We start from the raw sequence: 14082 nt of genomic DNA on the forward strand, positions 1-14082 counted from the left end.
TTTCCCCTTCCATATGTATTGACTTATATGTATAAGAAATTTTTATCAAGCAAAACTTTGTAGTCATGAAAAATAATTTGCCTAGGGGACTTTGCCATGGGAATACCATAATCGGAAAATATTTTATTCTTAAGATGTTTTTTGTTGAAAAAAAAAAAACTCTTTGAAATTAATCTACACTGAACAGCACCAGAGTAATAATAAACTAAAAATTTCAACTTGGTTATGAAGAAAATGCAAATATCTCTAGGGGATTTGTGTTTCTTGGCAAGTCACTAAACTATAACAAAACCAATTGAGGGGGATGCTGATTGGAAGAAGCAAAACTTTTGCCAAAAGTAATAAATTAAATGTTTACCATAAGCAGCCAGCAGGGTAGGTGCTGCACAAACATTGCCTTCGCCCCCCAAAAAACCGCTAACAAAAGACCAAAAACAAAAACAAACACACAAAGTTTTATGGGAATCCAGCGCAGTCATCAAGCATCACTTGACTAGTTAAAATCCCTTTAAAACCATTATCAGCAATTATCAAATCAAAGACGAACTACTCAGCACAGCACTAGAGACAAAGCATTAGGCACTCACAAAAAAAAAACCCATGAAAAATCATAGAAAACTTTTCCTAATACTATGACACCACATTTACTGTTGTTGTTGTTGTTATTGCTGTCTATTTGAAGTTTATCTAAAATAAACATAAACTTTTATTACTGAAATATATTGCCAATACCGGGAGAACCGTACTTCCTGGCATTTCACCCCCCCACCTTCCACCGCTCTACAGCTAAGAAACTTCCAAAGCTGAAAAATTTTTCTTCAAAAAAAAAATCCGTGTATTTGCTTCATATAAACACTTGGAAAACTCATACACTTGTGTTTGCTACACAAAAGTATATTCAAGTGAATAAAGTCTTTCCTCTTTCAGCGTGGATAACAACTGAAAAGGGGGAAAGGAAAACGGAAACGGAAGCTCAACATTGAATTGCTAATATGTGAGTATAACCTACAACACCCATCAGCTATTGTTAGACGACAAGCAATGGAATTTACAAACTCAACTGATTCAGTTACACTAAAAACACTGAGAAAAAATACAAAAATTGCCTATGAAAATTCCCTTAAGGAACGAGGTGAAATTTCTCACATATCAGTAGGTGCATTCCGATTAAAGTTTAAGCTCAATGGTACGGGGCCTTCTTTTTATAGCCGAAGTCCGAAAGGCAGTGTGACATCTCTTTGGGGAGAAGTTGTTTCATTAATGTGATATCATTTACATACCCACCACCGTAGGATAGGGCGTATATTCATTTAGTCATTCCGTTTGCAACACATCGAAATATCAATTTCCGACCCTACAAAGTACATATATTTCGGATCGCCGTAAAATTCGAAGACGATTTAACTATGTCCATGTGTCTGTCGATCCGTCTGTTGTAATCACTCTATAGGCTTCAAAAATTGAGATATTGAGCTGAAATTTGGCACAGTTACGTCTTTTTGATGTACACTTGCTAAGTTCTTCAACGGGCTAAATCGGACCATATTTGGATATAGCTGCTATATAGACCGATTTTCCGATAAAGGGTCTTATGCCCATAAAAACTTTATTTTTCATCCGATTTTGATGAAATTTGAAACAGTAAGTAGTGTAAGGCTTCCCGACAACTGACCTAAATATGGTTCAGATCGGCCAATATTTAGATATAGCTACCATATAGGCCGATCTCCCGATAAAGGGTCTGAAGGCCATAAAAGCTTTATTTATTACCCGAATTCGCTGAAATTTAAAAGAGTGGGTTATTTTAAGCCTCCCTACATCTGACCTAAATATGGTTCAGATCGGACAATAGTTAGATATAGCTACCATATAGACCGGTCTCCCGATAAAGGGTCTAAAGGCCATAAAAATTTTATTTTTTAACCGATTTCGCCAAAATTTGAAACAGTGAGTTATTTGTAGCCTCCTGACACCCGACCTAACTATGGTTCAGATCGGACTATATTTAAATATAGCTACCATATAGACCGATCTCCCGATAAAGGGTCTGCAGACCAAAAAAGCTTTAATTTTTATCCGATTTCGCTAAAATTTAAAAGAGTGGGTTATTTTCAGCCTCCCTACATCTGACCTAAGTATGGTTCTGATCGTACTATATTTAGATATAGCTACCATATAGACCGATCTCCCGATATAGGATCTGAAGGCCATAAAAGCTTTATTTATTACCCGAATTCGCTGAAATTTAAAAGAGTGGGTTATTTTAAGCATCCCTTCATCTGACCTAAATATCGTTCAGGTCGGACTATATTTAGATATAGCCGCCTTATAGACCGATCTCCCGATAAATGGTCTAAAGGCCATAAAAGCTTTAATTTTTATCTGATTTCGCTGAAATCTGGAACAGTGCGCAGTTTTAAGCCTCCCAACATCTGACCCAAATATAGTTCAGATCGGACTATATAGATCGATCTGCCGATAGGGGGTCTGAAGCCAATAAAAGCTTTATTTATTACCCGATTTCGTTGAAATTTAAAACAGTGAGTAGGCTAAGACCTCCTTACATCCGACCTAACTATGTGTCAGATCGGACTATATTTAGATATAGCTACCATATAGACCGATCTCCTGATAAAGGGTCTGAAGGCCAAAAAAGCTGTAATTTTTATCCGATTTCGCTAAAATTTAAAAGAGTGGGTTATTTTAAGCCTCCCTACATATGACCTAAGTATGGTTCACATCGTACTATATTTAGATATAGCTACCATATAGACCGATCTTCCGATATAGGGTCTGAAGCCAATAAAAGCTTTATTTATTACCCGATTTCGCTGAAATTTTGAATAGTGAGTAGGTAAAGACCTCCCAATATCCGATCCAAATATGGTTCCGATCGGACTATATTTAGATATAGCTGCCATATAGAGCGATTTGCCGATAAGGGGACTGAAGCCCATAAAAGCTTTATTTATTACCCAATATCGCTGAAATTTGAAAAAGTGAGTTTTTCTGAGCCTCACGATATCCGACCTTAATATGGTTCAGATCAGTTTATAATTGGATTTAACTGCCAAAAAGACCAATATTTTGTTCTACAAAATTGAATAGTGACCCACATATATTAGACCACTCAATGTCCGTGCCGAATTTGGGTGCATAAGTTATCCAACTTTCACCGTATTGTGACGAAATGGGGTTTACATATATACCCGAAGTGGTGGGTATCCAAAGTTTGGCTCGGCCGAACTTAATGCCTTTTTACTTGTTTCAAATGGCATAGTTAATCACAATTGTCCCCAGCATTAGGAAGGGATAACCACCGGCGAAAATTTTTTCTGATGTTCTCGCCAGGATTCGAAAACAGACTTTTAGCGTCATAGATGGAAATGCTAATTTCTGCGCTACCATGGCCTTCATGCACTGGTTATATACTGTACTTGTCAGACCTATAATGCTATATGGTGTTGTCGTCCGGTGGACAGCGCTTTAAAAGTCCACCTACTGTTTAATACTCAGCCGGATCCAAAGGATGACTTGTTGTGCATCACAGCCGCAATGAGCAGGACACCATCTGATGCACTGAATTTAATGCTACACCTAATGCCTCTGGATATTGTGAATCGTTGTTCCTACGTCGCCTATGCTCTCCATGAACGCAAACTGGTCCGTATATTTTATGAGGAATCTTTCTCTCAAATACTCCAAGCACTGCCTCATCTACTTTCACAAGTACCCATGTTTCAGCACCATATAACAGCACGGGTAGTATCAGTGTCTTGTATACTGTAATCTTCGTCTGTCGAGAGGTGGCCTTGTTTCTAAACTGTTTACTTAGTACAAAATAGCATCTGTTTGCCAGTATTATTCTTCGCTTAATCTTAAAACTGGTGTCATTCGTTTCGGTTACGGCAGTGGCGAGGTAGATAAAGTTACTGACTATCTCAAAGTTGTGGTTTCCAACTTTTTCCATTTTCCTTATCTGCTCGGTTATGCAAGGCTTTTTGGGAGTTGAAACCATCCATTTCGTCTTATCTCCATTTACTGCCAGACCCATTTCCACTGACTCTCTTTCGATTCTTTCAAAGGCTGCAGTTACTACTTCCGGTGACCGACCTATGATATCGATATCGTCGGCATAGGCGAGTAGCATGTGCTCTCTTGTGATTAGTGTGCCATATCTATTCGCATCTGCATCTCGTATAATCTTCTCCAGCAGGATATTAGAGAGATCACACGATGGGCTGTCTCCTTGTCTGAAACCTCGTTTGGTATTAAGTGGTTCGGAGAGATTTTTTCCTATTCTTACTGAGGAACATGTATCAGCAAGTGTCATCCTCATGTCATATGGCTTGAAATACCTTTGAACGTAAAGGAGTATCGAAGGCGGGTTTGTAGTCAACATAGAGATGGTAGGTGTTGATTTGTCCTTCTAGGGACTTTTCCAGGATTTGGCGCAGTGTGAATATCTGGTCCAGTGTGGATGTACCAGGTCTAAAGCCGCATTGATAGGGCCCAATTATCTCATTAACTTTAGGTTTTAATCGTTCACACAGTACGCTCGAGAGTATCTTGTATGCGATGGAAAGGAGACTTATTCCTCTGTAGTTGGCACATTCCATCTTGTCTCCTTTCTTGTGTACGGGACATAGTATGCTGAGGTTCCAATCATCGGGTATGCGTTCTTCTAGCCAGAATGCGAAGATAAGCTGATGCATACGCCTTATCAGCGTGTCGCCTCCGGTCTTAAATAGTTCTGCGGGTAACCCGTCGGCTCCTGCTGCCTTATTATTCTTTAGTCGGATTACTGCTACTTGGACCTTATTCGGGCTAGAAGGTAAAACATGCTATACCATAAAACATGCTATAATCATCAGGGATTGGTTCTGCGGTATCCTCTTCGCCGCCAATATCGGACACTAGCAGTTGGGTAAAATGTTCTTTCCATATCCTCAGCACGCAGATTTCCTTTTTTGTCTCTGCAGGAGGATGTGCCTGCACCAAAGCCATCGGTTTGATGTTTAATTCTTTGGTAGAATTTCCAGACTTCATTCTGACTTCTGTACATCTCAATTCGCTCACACTCACATCTTTCCATTTTCTTTTTCTTTCTGCGGAATAGACGTTACTCTTCTCTCCTCTCTTTACGGGCAGCAAACTGGTCATCAGCATTATAACAGCCAGCACGGTAGGGATTCTTAGAGTGTTCAAGTTTAAGAAGGAGATTAACACCTTCTGTAAGGATGACACGATCCGTATCGAATGAAAGAACAGACGATTTAACAATGAAGGACGATTTGACAATGAAGATTCCTTTAAATCTTTAATGGATTATTACTTAATTAGTATGAGCTCAACATTATTTTGTTGCTATAAAAGTGCACACAAAATTTTCTTCAACTATTATTTTGCAAGTGTAAAATGTAAGTTCCAAAGGGGAACAAATCTCTATATACGCTTCTTTATACACATAGACAATATGAAACTTCAGCAACTTGTTGTGAAACTTTTTTTCAAACAATTCGAATGTTACTCGTATAAAGTCAAGAAAAATATTTATTAAAGTTAAAGTTAAATGATATGTTTATATTTGTCAACTAATATAATGGTGGATAGATAGTCGATAGATAAGAAAGTGTATAACAGAATACGATACCAATGAAAATGCCATAAGATATGCTATACTTGGAAAACACTTCCTTAATGTTATTACAATTGTTATGGATTTTGAATACGACTAAGAAAAATTCGCATAACTTGGTTCACCCATATCGGATATATTCAAGAAATATTGGTCAAGGACAAATCTTTATAAAAATACTTTTAAAAGATTTGGCCAAAAACGCCAAGCCCTTTGTGGTTTTCTCTACTGACCTAATACCATTACCTAGTGTGGAATTTCTCACCCCCCACATTGGCTTTTCTACAGTGGATTAAAATTAAGTATGTAAAGGAGTCACATCGAGGAATTGCTCTATAGGAATACCCATGGACTACATTGTTAGAACTCTATCTTTATTTCGATAGATGGATCGACAGTTAATATGAATCGACCAACTCTAAACGTGTATTTTAACTACCTACATACAGTGGTGGGTTTAATAAAACCCTGGCAAACCGACTTTCTGTACGATTTAGTAATGTAAAAGTCTTGAAATTTCCGTAAACTTTTGTGTTAATATTCGAAAAATATTTGCTCTTCTCATTCGATGGTAGCCCTTCTCCATGAATAAACTCTGCAAGTTCTCCATCATGGCATGTATGGCTCAATTACATTTGTTTGAAATGTTTAGCATCAAAGAAAAAATAAAAATAAATATTATGTGCATAAAAAGTCATAAATATGATACTTGCAACACTAGTGTGCCTCATGTTGCATTAGACATCTCATTCATACATCGTACAAGCACATAGTATGTATATGTGATGCTTAGAGTGGATTCAACCAAACAACGATGCAAACAAAACGATAGTTGGTAGTAGTTCTTGCAAAGTTTTCTTTCTTTGCTACCATGGAACAGTAGCGGTAATGGACTTGAAGACACACTCTGTGGCACGATATATATCAAATATACTTAAGGATGAAAATTTACATCTTTCTTGATTGTGTGGTAGCAGTAAGAAGAGCAGAGGCGTGGCTGCGGCGACATTTTATTGGAGAAGGGGGGAACAAACATTAATTTTTGTCAGTTTGTTTTTGTGTTTTGTTTAAACTGAAATTTTCACAGTTGGTGCAGAATAATCCCGTGGTGATAATGGGGTACTTAATTTTTCGATATGTGGAGGGGGCGGACCCTCGCCATTACCCTAATTTTCAAAAATGCCACTTCTCAGAGTTTGTAGGTGCGATTTAAGCGAAATTTTGTGTGCATTTTTATAAAAACCTTAGAACAAAAATTTGGTAACCAAATTTAGGGTCGGACGCGAAGAGGGAACGCCTCAGTACCAAAGCCCGCCAAATATATATATAGACCAATAAATACAAAATGGGACTCAAATGAAAGGTATTTGAGAGTAGAAAACGAATATAATATCCAAATGGGGGTCAAGTGTTTCTGGGACTGCTCCATCCTAAAACACCCCCAAACGGGACATATTTAGCGACCATGAAAAATATTTGAAAGTAGTGAACGAATCTTACATCTATCTTCGCGGCGATGAAACTGAGTTACCAACCTACCGCCAATATCCTCCAAACCAGACATACTTACCGCCATGACAATGTGAGGCGCAAACGAAAGGTATTTGGGAGTAGAGCTCCAAGGGCAAGCTCGATCACCAAAATTGACAGAAGTCGTAGCGGAGCGGGCCCGTTTCAAATAGTACACACACACATACACGTATGAAAACTCAAGTAGACATGTCATTGATCTTGTAATCATTGAATGTCTTAAAACGGTTCTTTTCAAAAAAATTTGAAAGGCGGGAAAATTGGCAAGGCCAGTACGCCTTAGAAAAAACTAGGCTATATATAATTTTTAAAGGTCTAAAACATTCCTTCTAATCAGCTGTTAACAACTCCTTCCTCCCCCACTCAAGTCTACTGTCCCTGCCATTTCATATTTTTTTTTTAGCATTCTAAGTGGTTCATATGCATTTTTTGAACAACTACTTTGCGATTACCAGAATTTTCCAAAATAATGTGGGAATGAACACAAATTTTGCTAACTTGGTTGCTCGAAAATAGTTTTTATTTCTTCTATTTTATAGTTTTTTGTAATAAGTTTTGGTTTTTTTTCGCCTTGCCTTATGACCATGCTGCAAACACATATGCACACATGGTGGCAAGACAAAGTTGAAATAAGGTTAAGTTCTAGAAATAATTTGCAAACATTAGACAACTCAACACATGTGCAATGCAATTGGCTCCCACGCATTATGGAATGCCAGGCAAAGGCCATTTACAGCGCCAACCACAAACAACAGCGCCAACCACAAACAACAGCGCCAGCCAGCAGCTCAAGAAAATCAGAAAAAAAAACAAACTAACCCGAATAGTAACAATTTTCATTTCGAAAAACGTCGTTTTGGTGCAAAGGAACATTTAATTGCAGGCTTAGAAGAAGACAACGAAGGAGATGAAGGAGGATGTGAAGAGAAAAGGCAAAACTAACACAACATATCAGACTACTGCAGCTGTTCGAATTGGTTGTCTCACCTACTACTACTCCTCCACGACCTTCGTAGTTACATTGGTCCATGCTAGGCTTCCTTCCAACTGTTTGTCTATTCATCTAGTGCGTTGTAGTTGTCAGTGTCTAACCCAATAGGACATCGTCATAGTTTTGATAACATTGGAATTTCTAAAATGCTCTTAGGTTAAGTTGAAAAGAGGATGCATATACTAATCCGTCGCATGCCACTATGGCCATGTACCTGAGCCAGTAATCGACTTGTTGTAAGCTCTAAATATACGCAAAACAACAAAAGGTTTAGGACATTTTTACGACAAACAAAATACTTTTATTACAAAGTTTTTCTTTTATTGTAACTTTGTAACTTTTCTCTACAACATATCAAACGTTAGCCATAAACGTACTATTGTTGAACTATGGTTTTGTAAACCCATTAGCAACTTCGCCTATGATAAAAGGACCTTACTTTTGTTGTAAAACCAAAAACTCTTTAATGACAAACGCATTTCGATGGCCGCAAACGATTATTCGTTTAATAATTATGCTCTTGTATCTCTCCTACCAGAGAGAAAAGGTGAGTAATGAAGCGTAAAGACCAGTGATGGGCAAAACTTACTCACACGATTGCACATTACCGTGTATGTACACATGAAAATACGTTTTTCTTTTGCAGCAACTGTGTAACTGTTTGCGTCAACATATCAAACGTTAGCCATTAACGTTGCATCATTTAACGTAAAAAAGTTCGTTTATTGAAAACCCTGTAGCTGCTTCGCCTAGCGTAAAAGGACCTTCCATTTGTTGTAAAACCAAAAACTCCTTTACGGCAAAAGTATTTCGATAGCCGCAAACGATTTTTCGCTTACTCGACCAATAGTTATTCTCCTACTATAGAAGAACGGCGAGCATTTGAGAGTATAGACTAGTTATGTATAAAAATACTCACACTATTGCACATTACCGTGCAGGCCCATGGCAGCCGGTTGTAGGCACCGGATGGAGCCGGTGGAGTCATCATCGGCAAGGGTTGCCGCCTCAGTGTGCGTGTTCGCCATTTTTTCGTCATAGGAGAGGCAAATCCCGGAGTGCTTTCTCCACACGCTTCTGCGAAAAGAACCCCAGACCCTGGTTCTGTTCGGTTTGCCAGAATCGCTTTCATCATCGGTCGGTTTCATCTGCAGTCGGTCAAAAGTGTCATCGTCGTCGCCTTCTGCGTCCTCGTCGTCAAACTATGTGACCCCCGACCTCTCCCGTGCGTCAACATACGCAACAGCAGCATCCCAAGCCCAATATTGTTAGGCCATTATCGGAAAGTGTATAATTTTTGCAATTTAATTGCAACTGTCCTCAACTACGTAAGGAACACTTAAGGAATGGAGGTGGGGGATAGGACTTCGTGGTACACCATTCCGTGCAATATAGACCATCTCGCCTATGTCTGGCGCTAGTGACCCAAACATGGAGTGCATTGGGATAGCAGTTAGGTCCGGTACAGCCGAGATAGAGCTATGGTTAGGTTAGGTAAGAGTGGCAGTCCTTTACAGACTCACTTAGCTAATTTTAAGTCCATTGTGATATCACAGTAGCGACACACCAAGGTCGCTGGCGGGAATCGAACCCACGACCCCTGCACTGGTGACCCAAGCACGCTACCAACTCGGCTACCGGGGCGAGATAGAGCTATACAACGTGTAGATACTGCCGGTTGGTAGGTGTGACCCAGTTAATGGCCAAGCTTACAAGCGGCCTACTTTCTGGCCAAAATCGTCTGGTTTCAAGAGACTTTAAAGTGCATCACATTACATGGCTTTCTTCCCTAGGTAACGACCAGCGGGGTATAGCTTCGGCAGAGCAGATTGAACACATTTTGCACGGTGAATAAGGATGGCCCCACTACGAATACGAGGAGGTGTAGCAGCTCGCCAGACAATTTCCATTGCATCCCCTGATTTCCAGAGAGAAATATGCTGGCAAGCCGACTTCATAACCTCTGACTAGCAGACTTCATAACCTCTGAGAGCCTGACGTTTAGCAATCAGAAGAAGGCCGCTTAGGTCGGCTTCAGAGAGTACACCAATCGCCGCTCCAGCGAACTGCGCCCCCCTCGAATGGGCAAGTTGACGAGAGGAAATTCCGAGACATCATTAACACAGCAGCCGCTCGCTTTATACCAGACGGTCAAATACCCCAAATGAGGCCCAATTTCCCGGCGCAGATAGTGGTACTCCAAGACTAGCGTGATGGGATTCGTTGCACGGACCGTAGGGCCCCGACGGACTGATTTGAACAGATGCGCCAGTTTGTTCAACCGTCAATTTATTGTGAATACCGAGAGTGATAGGGCAAGGGGGAGAGCCAACCGTTGTATCCGTGGTCTCCGAGCCAGGGGACAGCCATCACAATTTACAGTGGGCGAAGTTACGAATGTCATCCGTGGCGCCAAATCTTCTAAGACGTTGGCCTCCGACATCCGACCAAAATATGGTTCGGATTGGACTATATTCAGATATAGCTGCCATAGTGTCTATATCCCGTAATAGACTTGTTATTCGATTTCACTGCAATTTGACACAATTCGCTGCAATTTTTGCACCATTAAAAGTAGATTTCGCTGAGTTTATACAAGTCCAAGGCACGCTGCGAATAAATCGCCCAGATGGGGCGCCCCCTTTTTTCTTCAGTAACGCCAGAAATATTCTATCAGCTCCGGGGGACTTAAAAGGTTGGATGCTCCTCAAGGCTTCCGCAGCCATAAAGTCTGTAATGGTACGCCTTCGGTAAACCTCTTTGTTCCAAGACTTCGGCGTATCCGTGAGTCTCGTCGTATCATATGGAAAATCCGTTTACATCAAAATCCTCAACATGTCCTCCATTGTCCCTGCCTCACTGCCATGTCCTCTTCTAACGTTCCACATTGGACATTTTTGAGGGAAATTTTTTTTGCCGCTCTGATCAATTTGTTGTATTCCTTGAGCCATGTGTGATACACATCCATACACATTATCACCCAATTTTAGACTTTGAACTGATGTTTTTAAGCCCAGCATTATTATTGGCTGCAATGTTGGATTTTCTGGCTAATATTTGAACCCAGCCACTCAGCGAAATATTTAGACATGCTTACCTTGGCACCCCAGTAGCCGAGTTGGTAGCGTGCTTGGATTACCAGTGCAGGGGTCGTGGGTGCGATTCTCGCCAAAAGCCTTGGTCTGTCGCTACTGTGGTATCACAATGGACTTAAAATTCTCTAAGAGAGTCTGTAAAGGACTGCCACTCTTACCTAACCTACCTTGGCACCAAGTTGGTCCCCGTTCAATATATCCATACATATTTTAATGGGTCTTTAACACCGCTTTGATGTCAACTTTAAGTCTTGGACTACTGGCATCTATCTCTCCTCACTAAAATCGTCCATATGTGTCAGAGAACTGCATATGTGCGTGAGTCGCTGTGTGTATGTGTTTGGTAAGAGGTATCTTGGCTAAATGTAATAACATTACATGCCTTAAACATTTATGGTTATTACCAATATGTAGAAAAAAAACCTAGCTCTCTTGCATAGCCAACAACAAAATAGCAGCCATTGGGCCAACCTCCATGATGATCGTCATGGCCATAGTTGTCGTTGCTGTTGACGTTGTCAGCCTTATACAACGTCATAGTGTTAAGTCGAATTTATATGACATTTTAATATGATTGCAAATTTTTATGCTAAAAACGAGGAAATTGATAGTTTAAGCAAGTACTTGCAGCATGCAAAATAAGTGTCGTTCACAGGCTTTGGGGCCGGGGTTATGGGGGGTGCGGAGTACAAAATGCACCAAGGTGGATTGGCAAAAAAAAGGGCAAATGTTAAGAAACTTCTAAGATATATATAGAAGGCCATAAGACTTACATGCTTTCTACTCAAGAACATGGGGTGTACTATAAAGATTATGATAAAAAGCAAGATATGAGGCTATCAGGGGATACCGTCTTACACGTAGTGCTGCACAGATTAGAACCGCCCTTCCATGTCGAAATGCACATGCTAGTGATATGCATTACAATCTGAAATGATCTGTTACAAGGTGAACAAGGGAAAACATGTCAAGTTAGGCCGCATCGAATCTTGCGAACCCACCACCTAGGATTCTGTTAACAAATTTTCACAAATTAACAGAATTGAAGGACATATATGTACTTAACGTACCAAATTTCTGATAATTGAAGCCAAAATTGGAGCTTCTGGGAGTCGTAGAAGAAAAATCGGATGATTAGTTTATATGGGGGCTATATCAGGTTACAGACCTATTTGGGCAATAATTTCCATGAATCTTGGAAGTCATAATAAATCATAACGTGAAGATAGGATAACAATTGAGACTTCTAGTGGCTCAAATAGACAAACCGAAGGACCGTTTTTTATGGGAGCTACATCCAAACTTGGACCGATATGGTCTATTTGCACTGTCCAACTACCTATAAAGACACTTGGGCGGAATTTTGTATCACATTCGTACTTTTTTCTTAAATGCACTTCCATTAAAACTTACTCGGCTTTTTGTTGAAAACAGGCCAAGACTTTAAATCGAGAAATCGGCCTATATGGCAGCTATATCTAAATCTTAACCGATCCTCGCCAAATTGAAACAAGATGTCGAAAAGCCTAACACAACTCACTGTCCCACTTTTCGGTGAAATCGCGCAATAAATGCGATTTTTATGGGGCCAAGACCATAAATCGAGAGCTATATCCAAATCTGAACCGATCAAGGCCCAATTTGAAGAAAAATGTCGAAGGGCTTAACACAACTTACTGTCCCAAATTTCGACGAAATTGGATTTTATATGCCTTAAATCGAGAGATCGGTTTATATGGCAGCAAATCTAAACCGATCAGGTCCAAATTGGAGAAAAATGTCGAAGAGCCTAATACAACTCACTGTCTCAAATTTCGGAGAAATCGGACAATAAATGTGCCTTTAATGGGCCCAAGACCTTAAATCGAGAGATCGCTCTATATGGCAGCTGTATCCAAATCTGGACCGATCTGGGCCAAATTGAAAAAGGACGTCGAAAGCCCTAACACAACTCACTGTCCTAAATTTCGGCAAAATCGGACAATAAATGCGCCTTTTATGGGCCCAAGACCTTAAATCGGGAGATAGGACCATATCCAAATCTGAACCGATCAGGGCCAAATTGAAAAGGAATGTCAAAGGACCTAACACAACCCACTGTCCCACATTTCAGTGAAATCGGACAGTAAATGTACCTTTTAAAAGTCCAAGACTTTAAATCGAGTAATCGGTCTATATGGGATTGAAAATGGATATCGAAGGGCCTAACACAACTCAATGTCCCAAAATTTCTGTGACGTCGGACAATAAATGTGCCTTTTATGGGCCCAAGACCTTAAATCGAGAAATAGGTCTATATGGCAGCTACATCTAAATCTGGACCGATCTGGGCCAAATTGAAGAAGGGTGTTGGATGGTCTAACACAACTCACTGACGCAAATTTTGGCAAAATCGGACAACAAATGCGTCTTTTATGAGCCCAAAACCTTAAATCGGTATATATGGCAGCTATATCCAAATCTGGACCGATCTGGGCCAAATTGAAGAGGGATATTAAGTGGCGCAACACAACTCACTGTCTCAAATTTCAGCAAAATCGGATAATAAATGAGGCTTTTAAGGGCCTAAGACCTTAAATCGGCGGATCGGTTTCTATGGGGGCTATATAGCCGATATGGCGCATCTTCGAACTAAACCTGCTTAGGGACAAAAAAAAATAATCTGTGCAAGGTGATTTCAACAGACAGACGGATGGACATGGCTAGATCGTCTTAGATTTTTACGATGATTAAGAATATATATATTTTACTAGCTGGACAGGGCCCGCTCCTCTGCGCCTTCCTTAATTCTCTAATATCTATTTAGGGTGGGGAAACTTCGCCCTGAA

Source organism: Stomoxys calcitrans, chromosome 5 (genome assembly GCF_963082655.1).
Source record: "Stomoxys calcitrans chromosome 5, idStoCalc2.1, whole genome shotgun sequence".
NCBI classification, from domain to species: domain Eukaryota; kingdom Metazoa; phylum Arthropoda; class Insecta; order Diptera; family Muscidae; genus Stomoxys; species Stomoxys calcitrans.